The sequence below is a fragment of the Schistocerca americana genome, chromosome 5 (genome assembly GCF_021461395.2).
Source record: "Schistocerca americana isolate TAMUIC-IGC-003095 chromosome 5, iqSchAmer2.1, whole genome shotgun sequence".
NCBI lineage: Eukaryota > Metazoa > Arthropoda > Insecta > Orthoptera > Acrididae > Schistocerca > Schistocerca americana.
In genome coordinates, this window is record NC_060123.1 from 281,142,083 (window position 1) to 281,155,740 (window position 13,658).

Sequence of the window (13,658 nt, forward strand, 5' to 3'; positions counted from 1 at the left end):
ACGCGCAGCTAGTGCAGCAGGTGATCCAACAGTGGCCTCGGGTTTCCGTTCGCCATGTTGCAGCTGCGGTCCAAATGACGCCAACGTCCACGTATCGTCTCATGCGCCAGAGTTTACACCTCTATCCATACAAAATTCAAACGCGGCAACCCCTCAGCGCCGCTACCATTGCTGCACGAGAGACATTCGCTGACGATATAGTGCACAGGATTGATGACGGCGATATGCATGTGGGCAGCATTTGGTTTACTGACGAAGCTTATTTTTACCTGGACGGCTTCGTCAGTAAACAGAACTGGCGCATATGGGGAACCGAAAAGCCCCATGTTGCAGTCCCATCGTCCCTGCATCCTCAAAAAGTACTGGTCAGGGCCGCCATTTCTTCCAAAGGAATCATTGGCCCATTTTTCAGATCCGAAACGATTACTGCATCACGCTATCTGGACATTCTTCGTGAATTTGTGGCGGTACAAACTGCCTTAGACGACACTGCGAACACCTCGTGGTTTATGCAAGATGGTGCCCGGCCACATCGCACGGCCGACGTCTTTAATTTCCTGAATGAATATTTCGATGATCGTGTGATTGCTTTGGGCTATCCGAAACATACAGGAGGCGGCGTGGATTGGCCTCCCTATTCGCCAGACATGAACCCCTGTGACTTCTTTCTGTGGGGACACTTGGAAGACCAGGTGTACCGCCAGAATCCAGAAACAATTGAACAGCTGAAGCAGTACATCTCATCTGCATGTGAAGCCATTCCGCCAGACACGTTGTCAAAGGTTTCGGGTAATTTCATTCAGAGACTACGCCATATTATTGCTACGCATGGTGGATATGCGGAAAATATCGTACTATTGAGTTTCCCAGACCGCAGCGCCATCTGTTGTTGACAATTGTAACTACTGTAATTTCGAAAGTTTGTCTGCCTGAAAATGTACTGTTGTCCCAAGCATATTGGAACAAACGGTGTATTTCTATCGCTGCTCGTTTAGTTTTTATTACCGTTTCAAATATACCGGTCATTTTTGAAACACCCTGTAAGAAAAATGGAAGCAGAGCAGTCGGACACTAATGTGGCCGATGGCTTAATGTGAATCGTTCTGTTGTTTCTCGGATGTGCCGACAATTTATAGAGACCAAAAAACAGTATCATGAAGACCAGGGCAGGGCCGACCATGTGTGATATCAGAAAGAGAGGAATATTATTTGGCTGTAAGGGCACGACGGTACCGCCTTAGTACTGCACGGCAACTGGCATCTGACCTCGCAGCATCCACGGGACGTGTTGTATCGAGACAAACGGTGTACACATGGCTCCGGCAGAGTGGCTTCTACTGACGGAGACCTGCTGTACGTGTACCTATAATGTGTCTTCACAGAAGGGGAAGTTTCGAGTGGAGTCGTCGTCATACCACCTTGACGTCGACCGGGGGGCAATGTTCTTTCCACAGATGAGCCAATTTGGTGTGCGGAGTGATTCTCCAAAAAGTCGCATCTGGAAGGAACGTGGAATACGATTTTGGTACCCAAAGACTGTGAAATAGATCGATATTGAGGAGGAGCACTAATGGTGTGGGCAGGGATTATGTGGACCACTCGAACATCTCTTCATGAAATTGTACATGTGGATTGGCAAGGTTTCACTGCTGTCAGGTACCGTGACGAGATCTTGGGAATTCACGTGCGGTTGTTGCGTGGTGGGGTGGACCTAGACTTCGTACTGATCGACGATAATACTCGTCCTCATAGAGAACGGTTGGTTGATGTTTTCTTGGAAACAGAAAATATTGCACGCCTGGCGTGGCCTGCTGGCTCTCCCGATTTGAATCCCATAGAGCATGTCTGGGATGCACTACGGAGACAGGTTACATCACGTCCTCATCCACCAGCCACTCTCCGAGACTTGCGAGCAGCTCTGCAGGAAGAATGGGCGTTATTGCCTCAACATGAGACTGATCATATACTTCACAGCACGCCCTGTCGTTGTCGGGCGTGTATTGCTGCCAGAGGTGGTCACACCCCATACTCAGCACATTAACCAGTTTCGGAATGTGTTTGCAAATCCGTTAAATTGAAAAAAAACCAAGCACATTTTTGTCTACTGTAATGCATATCGTAGTTATTAATGTTCTGTATTCTTTACATTTTCTACTTTACTATCACCTGTTTATACCGTTTTGTGGAAAAATAAACGCAACCTTGCAAAATTTTCGTTTTTTGCTTAAATTTGAATACCAGTGCATTTACACAGAACATTGGCGTATTCATTACTCTGTATTTGGGGACCCTTTTCTGAACACCATGCCTTGGAGACAACTAATATTTCGTGAATGACATAAAAACGTAGTGAAGTGCTTTGAACAGCAAAGGGTCGTTTATGAATATAACTTCTCTTACAGTACGAATTACTACTGTAAAATGTCAAACAAATAACACACATTACAATTCCGGTTAACTCGATATGTCACACAATGTAGTTACGTGAAACTGGATGAATGCTGGTAAAATGCTGATGTAATAAATAAATAAGCATTTCTTGAATATACACCACTACCACTCACACTAGTAATTGCACGCAAGTAATTTCTCTGGCCCCAGCTACGAGATGCAGTTCTGAGGGAAAGAGAATTTTACGACGGCAATGCCCGTCCCCTGACACAGTTCGCCACGAGGCATCTAGCGGACACGTCGGCCGCCACTGCATAGGGCCATAGGCCATTGGCAAAAGCCATCCCTTGCCTCCGCTTTTTAACGACGACCCTTCGGACTGCCTTATTACAGGAACACGGTGGGAGATGCCAGATAGAAGGTCTGGAGATAAAACGTCTGGAGAAACCCAACACAAAACATAGGTGACTCATTGTGGCCACCCGCATTAAATACTCGCATGAAAGAAAAAGCTGTTTATCTCAGTATTACGTAGCAAAATTTAAACTCTGCCCCACAAAAGAAACGATGACTGCGATAGGCTACAAAAGCTATGGTGGGTGGAGTTATATCAATGTATGAATGACCTGATTGGTCAGAAAGAAAATGCATGGCCACCATATTTGATAAAGCAAATTGCGGACACTGTAATTGGCTCTCTTCTCTTGCAGAAATCGTTGAGGGTTTGAGCTAGGCGACTCGCGCGATAGGCATTATGTGAACACTTGTTCACAGGCTCGTCTTAACTCGTAATGAGTTAAAACTGCAAAGTCTTCTAGTACGGAGAATCGCAAAGAGCACTGACAGTTAACGCTTGCGAGCGATTTGAGGACAACAGCGTACGTGCTATTCTAGCATAATAGCGTGAACCATGCCAATTAACTTAGCTGGCCATTAACTAGGAGTCTTGGCTTCACCGAAGATGTCGGAAATGTATGCCGCCACTGCTGCCACCGAGCAAGCTAAGCACACGCTCGCCTGTGCCACGCCAGCAAGTGATATTCAATTGACACTCAGAACTGCGGTCATCTCCGTCTCTCCTTTACCTTTTTTTTTTTTTTTGTACATTCAACCATGATCTGTAGTTAAACATATTCATGATTTTCGGGACTAACTGAAGCAGAAACGTCATCTGTTCGATCTGACGAAAAGGATTGATCAGCCACTGTGGAGTTATGAACTGTTTTAATTGTGTACTTCTTTTCGATTGTTCTTTACCGACCCCCATTCAATTTCGGATATTTTTATTGAGCATTTTAACGTAATTGATATCTCTGGAACCAATTGGATTTAATTTGTTTGTATTTTTGTCGACTCCCAGACATGGTCATCAACTATCTTACCGTTACAGAACCTTATAATAGTTAGGAGTTTCGTTTCAGAGTTGTGAAAACCGAGTATCAATATTTTACCATCCTGTTCATAGTTTTCATAGCATAGCTATGTCTTGTTAGTAAAAAATGAAAATTTTAGATTTTCGTTATCAAGATTTATTTTGACTCAAACTCAGAGTCAAAATAAACTTTAATAACGAAATTCTAAAATTTTCAATTTTTGCTAACATATAGCTACAACTGAACCCGTACACTAATTTCTGTTAGCGATAACATGTCTTTACAGGAAGTGTACTGGAACCGGCATTGAGATCATTGCTTGATTACATCACAGTCCGCATTGCTGCACTCTTCTGAACTCTGTATGTGTGAGATGGTATCTTCCTACCTTGCAGATCGTAGGTTCAACACCAGATTCCTAAAACACTCACAGAGCGTCATTGCGCAGCTGTGGTAGGATCAGAACCAGTCACACACGTGTTAGACTATACATACGTACTCTTTCAATACGAGGCAAAATGTTTGGTTTATGAGAGTACACTAAGTACCTACACTACGATTTCTGTATGCAGACACAGCTAATTCTGCACATTTGAACATCTATTGACAGTAGATATATCGAACGCTTGTCCAGATGTTCTTAAGTACACTAAAAATAAAAAAAATAAAAAATAGAAGCGCCAAGAAGAGAAGGAGGAGATGAAATCGAACTTCACGGGTTGAGAAAGTATTTGATGATATTTCAGTGATAATAAAATCGAGATAAATGTACAAAGAACTTGGCAGTATGAGCCCACTTATCTGTATGACGCTTCCCCCCTGTAATCTGCATGCATGTACTTATTCGTTTGGGAAGGTTGTCATAAAGCTGTTGCATCCTCTCCTGAAGCAAGCTGGCTCAGGGCTGTTGTAAATGGTCCCTGATGTCACTGGTTCCATGCTTGTCGTATTGGGGACACATCTGACGATCTCCCCAGGTGGCCGCCAAACTCGCCGATGTTGGTCATCCAGGGTCGTGCAGAACCGCGATTTATCACTCTACGTAATGCGACGCCATTCATCAGCATTCCGTGCTTCCCGGCCACAACTCTACTTCAAACGCTCTGCGGTTTTAACGGCATCCTAAACATTAATCGGTAATTCGCTGCTCTGGCAGTTGTTAGCGTCACAACGATCTGACGGGATGACACGGAACGTCGCAGGAAGTCCATTACCTGTTCTCGGGTTGCAGGCGCAGCTGTGAAGGAGTTACGGTGTGCTTGGTGCACGATACGGGGGTCCTACCTCGTGGTGGTCAGACATCATGGACTGGAAGATTGACTACGAGTATGGCTGTCTTCAGGTTTCCATGTAGTACACCATCTGGCCACTATCACATACGATTATCGCAAAAATCTCGATATTGCACGATTCGTCCAGCAAGCAAACTCTGTGTCAGGTGATGATAACATGTTTCAAACGAGCACGCAGAACCTTCGTGTCCGTCAGAGCGGTATCTCAGCATCTCACATTGTTGGCGTCGCTTATTCAACCTACTAATCTTACTGGTAACAACACTAAACACGAACAACGCTAATACACTGCGGTAGCCGTTAACCTGTCACAGAGAAGCGCAATTATGTTCATCTAGGTAACCGACCATTTCTACTGGATGCTTCACTTTATTTGTCAGACTATAAAACATTGTTGTTACATGCTGTTTGTGAAGACCATTTCAGTCAAGAAACACAGTTTTGACTTTCGCGAGCAGGAGCTCTGTTGATTGAGCTATTCAAGCACCACTCACGGCCCGTCCTCACAGCTTCCCTTCCACCAGTGTCAGATTCGAGTAAAGTTCAGCAGACAGTTTTGGTCTGCATGAAAGTTTCAAATAAGGGCATGCTCCAGTGCAGAGTGAAAATTACGTACGAAAACTTTCATTCCCGCTGAACATTCACCGTCCAGTACGACGTACTGCTTTCTAGAAAAGGATAATGATAGAGGGAAAAAGGAAGCAAAAATAATGAAAAAAGGTAAAACAAAAATAGACAGCTCCAACCTGGCTTCATCTGAAAAGTCATAAAGCAAATTAATGCAATATATCTTGGTAGTTGCTTGATGAATGGAGCAGCGAAAAAGATGATGACCTTCCTTATCCCCGAGACGAACGACTTCAGAGATTCTTTTATTAAGGAATACGAGGATTTCCTTTTAATTAGAAAATATTAAACGGCGGTTTTAAGCTGCCGAGAAGCGCCTCAGGCCCTCGAGGCCTTGGATGTTGAAATCGGTCTCCCTAATCTGCATCCTCAAGCTGAAACCAATAAGGTTATTAATGAAATGGAGTCTCCATCTGCCTAATGGCGTCTGCGGGCTTTTGCGCCTGGGATTCGACCTTTGTACTTGATACCGAGGGAGGGGAACGGTGGGAGGGGGGAGGGGCACTTTGTCGAATCACAGTCTTGTAGTTTAAGTGCAGCAGTTAATTATCTCGAAAGGTGCCCGCAGAGCATTATACAGTTCTCGAAAAATGACGACGGAATATAAAGACAGGTAGTGCCTAACGCTGAGCTGTAATCTGGGATATTTCGCAGCAGGACGATTGTATATGATCATTTGGTGCCTCTCCTGCAGTTCTCACATTTCTTTTCCTTAAACAGACTTTTTTAAATTCTTAAGTCCGTTGACTGCATTATTGGTGTCCTACAATTTTTCTTACGTTGTCTTTCCATCTCTAAGTGACTTCCAGATCCAAATCCCTCCAAAGTCTGTTTTTCGTACAGCCTTTCCCCTCTAAGTAAGCTGTTCATGCATGCTTTACCAGATGCTCCACTAACCCGTCCTTTCTTCCGGTGAGGGTCTTCGTTAAACTCTTCCCCCCACCTATTTTTTTTTTGTTGCTCTTCATAACTTTCTGCGAACTTTTAATTTTTAACATTCTCCAGTGGCACTACATTTCAAGAGCTTGCACGTTCTTGTTCTCTGGGTTTGCGATGGTCAATGTCCCTGTTCCATACGATCTTAAGCTCCATACGTACAGTTTCAGGAACTTCTTCTTCATCTAATTACTACTAGAATTATTTCACCATTTTTTGCAACTGTGTAGTTTCCAATTCTGATATTTCCAATTTTGATACTCGACAAGGCGTTATCGTCCGGCCTATTGCTATTTATCACCTTGCTTTTTGTTGTGTTTACCCTAAAGCCATATTCTACATTGTGCATTCTGTCCATTTCTTTCAAATGATCCTCTAAGACTTGCTTACATCTTGCCAGAAGAGCCATAATTCCATTTAAACTGCTTAAACTGAACAACAGTATTCGCTGAATAGTCAAAATTCTGAAAAATGGAACGTAATATTTCTAAAACCTGTTAATCCTAAAAGTTTGTTGTTATCGTTTCCCCTCCCAAAGTTCGTGAAATGTGAGGCCATTTAAGTACACTTTAATATGTAGACCGTGGTATCAGAGGTCTGCGAATGTTGTTTTTTCTTCTTCTTTCTTCGTCCTCTGCAGCCTTTTCTAACTTGTGCTTCATCTGTCTGATTTAGAATAAAAATATAATGATTTAAGATGGTATATGATTATTAAACATCTAATGCTAAAAATTATAGTCATAGCTTGATCAAGAAGAAAAAAATTCTTAATAAAGCAAATAAAATTTTGAATACAGATTTTGGCAACTATTTCCATACTCAAGAACAGGCCAGTACACGTCATACAAGAAAGTATGATAACACTAAAGTATTTAAAAATGTTTTCCAAATATTATTTAGTTTGGGTTTTTTAATTTGGCTTTTCAGCGCATTACAGTATTAGAGTGAAAAGACAGCCGCTTTTTATATGAAAGGAGATGTGAATACACACATCAAAAAAGTTTTGCATCACCTCGATTCGAAGAGTTCCGGACCCACTACAGAAAATTGGAATAGAGATCAAGATAAACATCATTTCCGCCCTTTTTATTGCTCGTGAATACTACACATTGCATGTTGTACCAACATACAGTGATACCTTCAGGGGTGGTGGTCCAGACTGCTGTACACACTGGTACCTCCAATACCCAGTAGCACGCCCTCTTGCGTTGATGCATGCCCGTATTCGTCGTGACATACTAACTACCAGGCACTGTTGGTCCAGATTGTCCCACTCCTCAAAGGTGATTCGGCGTAGATCCCTCATAGTGGTTGGTGGGTCAAGTCGTCCATAAACAGCACTTTTCAATCTATCCCAGGCTTGTTCGATAGGGTTCATGTCTGGAGAACATGCTGGCCACTCTAGTCGAGCGATGTCGTTACCCTGAAGGGACTCATTCACAAGATGTGCACGATAGGGGCGCGAACTGTCGTTCATGAACACAAATGCCTCGCCGATATGCTGCCGATATGGTTGCACTGTCGGTCGGAGGATAACATTCACGTATCGTACAGTCGTTACGGCGCCCTCCATGACCACCAGCGGCGTACGTCGGCCCCACATAATGCCACCCCAAAACAGCAGGGAACCTCTCTCTTGCTGCACTCGTTGGACAGTGTGTCTAGGGCGTTCAGCCTGGCCGGGTTGCCTCCAAATACGATTCCGACGATTGTCTGGTTGAAGGCATATGCGGCACTCATCGGTTAAGAGGACGTGATGCCAATCCTTAGCGGTCCATTCGCCGCGTTGTTAGGCCCATCTGCACCACGCTGCATGGTGTTGTGGTTTCAAATATGGACTTCGCCATGGAGGTCGGAAGTAAAAAACATGGTGGCGTTGCTTTCAGGGTACTTCCGCGCCATAATCCTTAGGTAGCGGTTGTCCACTGCAGTAGCAGCCCTTTGGCGTCTGACTGAGGCAGGTCATCGACAGTTCCTGTCTCTCGGCATCTCCTCCATGTCCGAATATCATCCCTTTGGTTCTCTCCGAGATGTCTGGACACTTCCCTTGTTGAGAGCCCTCCCTGGCACAAAGTAACAATGCGGACACGATCGAATCGCAGTATTGACCATCGAGGGATGGTTGAACTACAGACAACACGAGCTGTGTACCTCTTTCCTGGTGGAATGACTGGAACTGATCGGTTGTCGGACCCCCTCCGTCTAATAGTCGCTGCTCATGCATGGTTGTTTACATCTTTGGGAGGGTTTAGTGACACCTCTGAACTGTCAAAGGGTCTGTGTCTGTGGTACAATATCCGTACTCAAAGTCTGTCTTCAGAAGCTCTGGGAACCGGGGTGATGAAAAACTTTTTTTGATGAGTGTATTTTCGAACTAAATACATTGCGTTACAAACTTCTCAGACCTGCGATATGTTCAAATATCAGATTAACAGTATGTAAAGAAAGGAAAAGGTATAACGTTTTTACAATAGTAAGATGATCGTAGTAAAAGAACACAATCCATTTTAATAGTTACATGAAAAACTTTCATAAAATAAGATATGGGTACTAATTCTCCGTCAAAAAAGTTTTTGTATAAGAATATGGTTAGAGCTCTGGACAATTCAAATCTGATACGTGCGATGTGGCGCAGTGATTAGTACACTGGACTCGCATTGGGGAGTGGACGGTTCAAACCCGCGTCCGTCCGTCCTGATTTAGGTTTTCTGTGTTTTCTCTAAATCGCTTGAGTCAAATGCCAGGATGGTTCCTTTGACAGAACAGCCCCTATTTCTTTCCTCATTCATCCCTAATCCAAGCTTTTGCTCCGCCTCTAATGACCTCATTGTCGACGGAACTTTAAACACTGATTTCGCCCCCTCCTCCTCCTCAGATCTGATGTCCACAAGAGAACACTTTCTACCATGGGAAAAGGTATACTCACTTTTACCAAATTAAAGATAAATTTTCTATGCACGTTTTATCTTAACAGGAATAAATTACATTTGGTTAAATCTTCTAATGAAATGTGGTTTCTCTCACAAAAACTGCTGTCTATTATCTCCAGCTTATCAGTTGGAAAACTGCCATGATTCAATTTATCCACATTATTGAGTTTTACTGCATCTAAAATTATGTCACCGTGACCCAGCTGCAATATTAAGTTGAATGTATTCATAGAATTGATCGTTATGTTTGCTTCATATTGTCCATAGTGTTGCAGTTTCGCTCAAGAGCAACGAAGACATGATACTTCTTTAAAGTGAGCGTTTTATGAAACGAGAACTAATTTTTCGTGCTGTAGGTGAGTTACTCTCAGCATTCTTAACCTGTGAAGTTGTCATGCTTGTATATAGCTTCGACAGCTAATCTTGCATAGTTTACGTAGAAATACTAGCAAACATTAAGTACGTAGGAATCCTAGGACATTATTTAAGTCTGAATGATTATCTTTCCGCATCACACTACGAAATGCCAAACGAGGAATGGAAAGGAGGCCTAGTGAGAAGCAAGGTTCCTAGGGATTTCCAGAAATATTAACCCAGTATGTTGGGTGATTAAAATGCGTGTGACGCAGAACGAGACATCGAAGAGGACTCTGAAGCGAAGCAACGTTATTGCTACAGCCTGATGGACCCCTGACACGAAAAATTCGCGCGACTAAACGAATATAACAGGAAGGAGCGAAACATACACGAGACGAAATACATTTAATATCTCCAAGTGCCAACGTCCTCCATGCGATCTTGGACTGTGTAGTCCCGCAATTCGGAAGCTCTGGATGCTTACCACTCGCTAACATTCGCGTTAGTCTGTTATCGCCTGCCCAACAATTTCTCTCCTCTAACAAGTTAACTATACCTAGAAGCATTACCAAATACTCGCGGAACCCGTCCATTCTTCTGGTAACGGGTTTAGATATCCTTTTCTTTAGCCTATTCCGTCTTCCACTTTATTTCACACTTTCCTTGCCACTTAATGTTTTTTATTATTCTGTAACATTGCTTATAAATGCTTTCAGTTTCTTCTTATCTAGGTTTTCCACAGTCTGTGTTCCATGTTCGTGTTATCCCCAGCTGCCGACTTACGTTTTCACAAACTTCGTTCTTACCTCCATTCCAAATTCAGTACCAATACATTCTTTTTTAGAATAACTTTCTTCGTCTACGCCAGTGAGAATCAAGTATGCTCATTTTTTCAGCCATTTAGTAACATTACTCCCTAGCCTAAGTATTTCCTTTGGTCTGCTACCGAACGAGATCGCGCGGATGTAAGTTACCAGAATTGTGTTCTGGAGGATGGCGGTTTCCTGACTGATGATACAATTTAAATTTTCCACGATTTTTCTATACCGCTTAAGGGAAATGGTGGGGTGGACATCGTGCCCTATCTCTAATGGCCTCGTCGGCTGAATAATTTACCCCCTTTTTTGCTTTCCTTCATTTCTTCTTTTGAATTCACCTCAGTTTGGATTTTTAATCTCGTAACTACCAACCATCGTGACGTCAGTCCCTGTTATTTATATTCTTAGACCCATACACCGCGTTAAGTTAGCTGTCCATCTGATGAGGCAGTTTTAGGTGTCTTATCGAGTTTTAGGAGTTCTATCGACATATAGTACCACATCGTCTGCGAACCTTATGTGTGTAATACTCACATTTGATTTTGATCCTAAATACTTTCTCTTCTTTCGAATTTATTTCACATACGAGCTATAAAATAGTGGGACAAAGGTACAACACTGTATTCCAGGAGTCTTGATAGAAACTGTCTTTCTAATTCTTTTCATTTGCATTATGTTGACTCCTTTCTTTCAGATATTGCACATTACTCATTTATATCTATGCTACGTTCAGACATGAGAAACCACCTTTTTAGACCGATACTTTCTCTAAATCAATAAAACCCAAATAACATATCCAGTTATTACATTGTTATTATTATCATTATTATTCCTGTCGCTAAATGGATGGTATAATGGTCCGCTCGTACCTATTTTCATTGCTTATTAATGTCCCAAATTAATTGCTTATTAGTGTCAATCAGTATCATTGCAATATTTGTAGAGTAGTTCTAAGGGCAGAACGTTATAAGGAAATGTGTTTTTCTTAACTATCAGTTGGCCTCAGCGTTCAGATGTAGCCTTCATTACACGACCTTGTTGAGAATAAGTTTGGTCCTGGGTTTTAATTCAGATTTAACTGAAGTATTACAGGATGACCTGATGTGACCTTTTCTTGTTTCGGCTTCACTTGGTTTAAGAAACAGAAACTCACAAGCATTTTCGTACCTAGTATATCACCTTTAAACCAAAGAGTGTCGTGTCTTAAACTGCAGATCTGCATGTGAGGCCTTTGGCGTCAGTTTCACAGTGCGTTTCAATCACAGATTGTTCCAGAAGTATCCAGAACATTCGATTAGTCAAACTAGCGGCACAGTCATTTCTGCTTGTTACATTTAAGTGAGACCGAAATAGAGCTACATGCTTCTAAAATAAAATTTTGTGGAAATAAAGAAAGTTGTGACAGCATCAAAATAAGACAACTCAAATGTCACGAGTTCGCTTCTCTGTCCGGTACACAGTTTTAATTTGCCGGGAATTTTTATACAGTATGAGTTGATAAATTAGTCATATGTCGTTGGCATTTATTGTGAAGCATCTTACATTGCTTTTGTACAGCAGGAGTAATAACAAAGCTATATTTCATATTTTGTAACGACGTTCAAAGCAAAACTAATTTTCGTAGCAGAAGTGGGTAACACGTAATATGTAAGGACTCAGTTAACGTTGAACAAGACAGAACTTTACCAGAGCGCTAAAACGTTGTGTAAATATCCAAAAAATAGATCATTTGCTACAAACACGAAAATCGGTACAACTATGGCTGAAAATAAAATGATATGGTACACTTCCATAATCTAAAAGTTTACCTCAAAATCTTGGATTGCTGTAATGATTAGCTTTTATTGTGGGGCAGCTTCACGTTTCTTGAACCGGAAGTTAGCCTCGTTCCCATTTTTATCGTTCCGTACCTGTCCGCCTGTCTGTCTGTCCAACTGTTAAAATCCCCTGTTCTCAGATACAGGTAGAAGTACCAATATTCAAATTTATGTCACAAATTTCGGTGAACGGCCCCTTGGCGGTGTAACTAAGCCTTTCCGTTGACCTACAGTCATGACATTTGGCAAGAAGCAAGGTTTCATAGCACACGTAGAAGAAAAAAATCCAAAAATTGTTAATTTTTAATTATATCGTACGAAATACTCTCTTTGTCATTTGTTATCCGACTTGCCCATCCGTCCTTGTGTTAAGACTCTTTTTTCTCGGGAGTGGGTAGACGTATATCTTGCCTGTATCGATACTGATAACAGGCAAAAACCGTCGTGATTCTCGGATCTCGAGATGAATCAACTATCTAAATATGTATAATTAACTTTTTATGGAACCCTCGGTGCGAGAGACCTACTCGTACTTATCCGAATTTTTTCAACCTATCCTTCCACTCTTCTGCTGCTATTATAAGGTAAAAAAATATTTGGACAACCTACATATCTGGAAAAATCTATGGGTTTTACTAAACAGGAGCATAAATTAAAATAATAAGCCTTGCGAAACTAAAAAAAAGCAACTTTTGTGAAAGAAAGACGAAAGAGTACCAAAAGTAAACTGCACATCTTTGCAAATCTGCTACTGAGCAACTTTTACTAACCTATCGTTCGACTCCATATATTGTCAGACTCTTGAATTTTCTATGGCGTGCTGTTCACAAGCCGGCCAATGCACTGCTGTTCAGTCTTCTCTCATTCTTCGAAGCCAGCCCTCCTGAGCCCAACCGTTGTATTAGTAGCGTACCTCCGATGGCATACTTCCAGTTCCAACTGGTCCGAACGTATTATATCAGGTTCATGTCAATAGAAACAGCTGGCTGTTCCATTTGGTACGATCATATAAAATATTTCCAATCATAAGGAAGCCATGCTCTTGGCTTTGAAATCTTACTCTCGGTTTTTAGAGACGCGTTAGTTATTCAACTAAAAATTAAATATTTTATATACC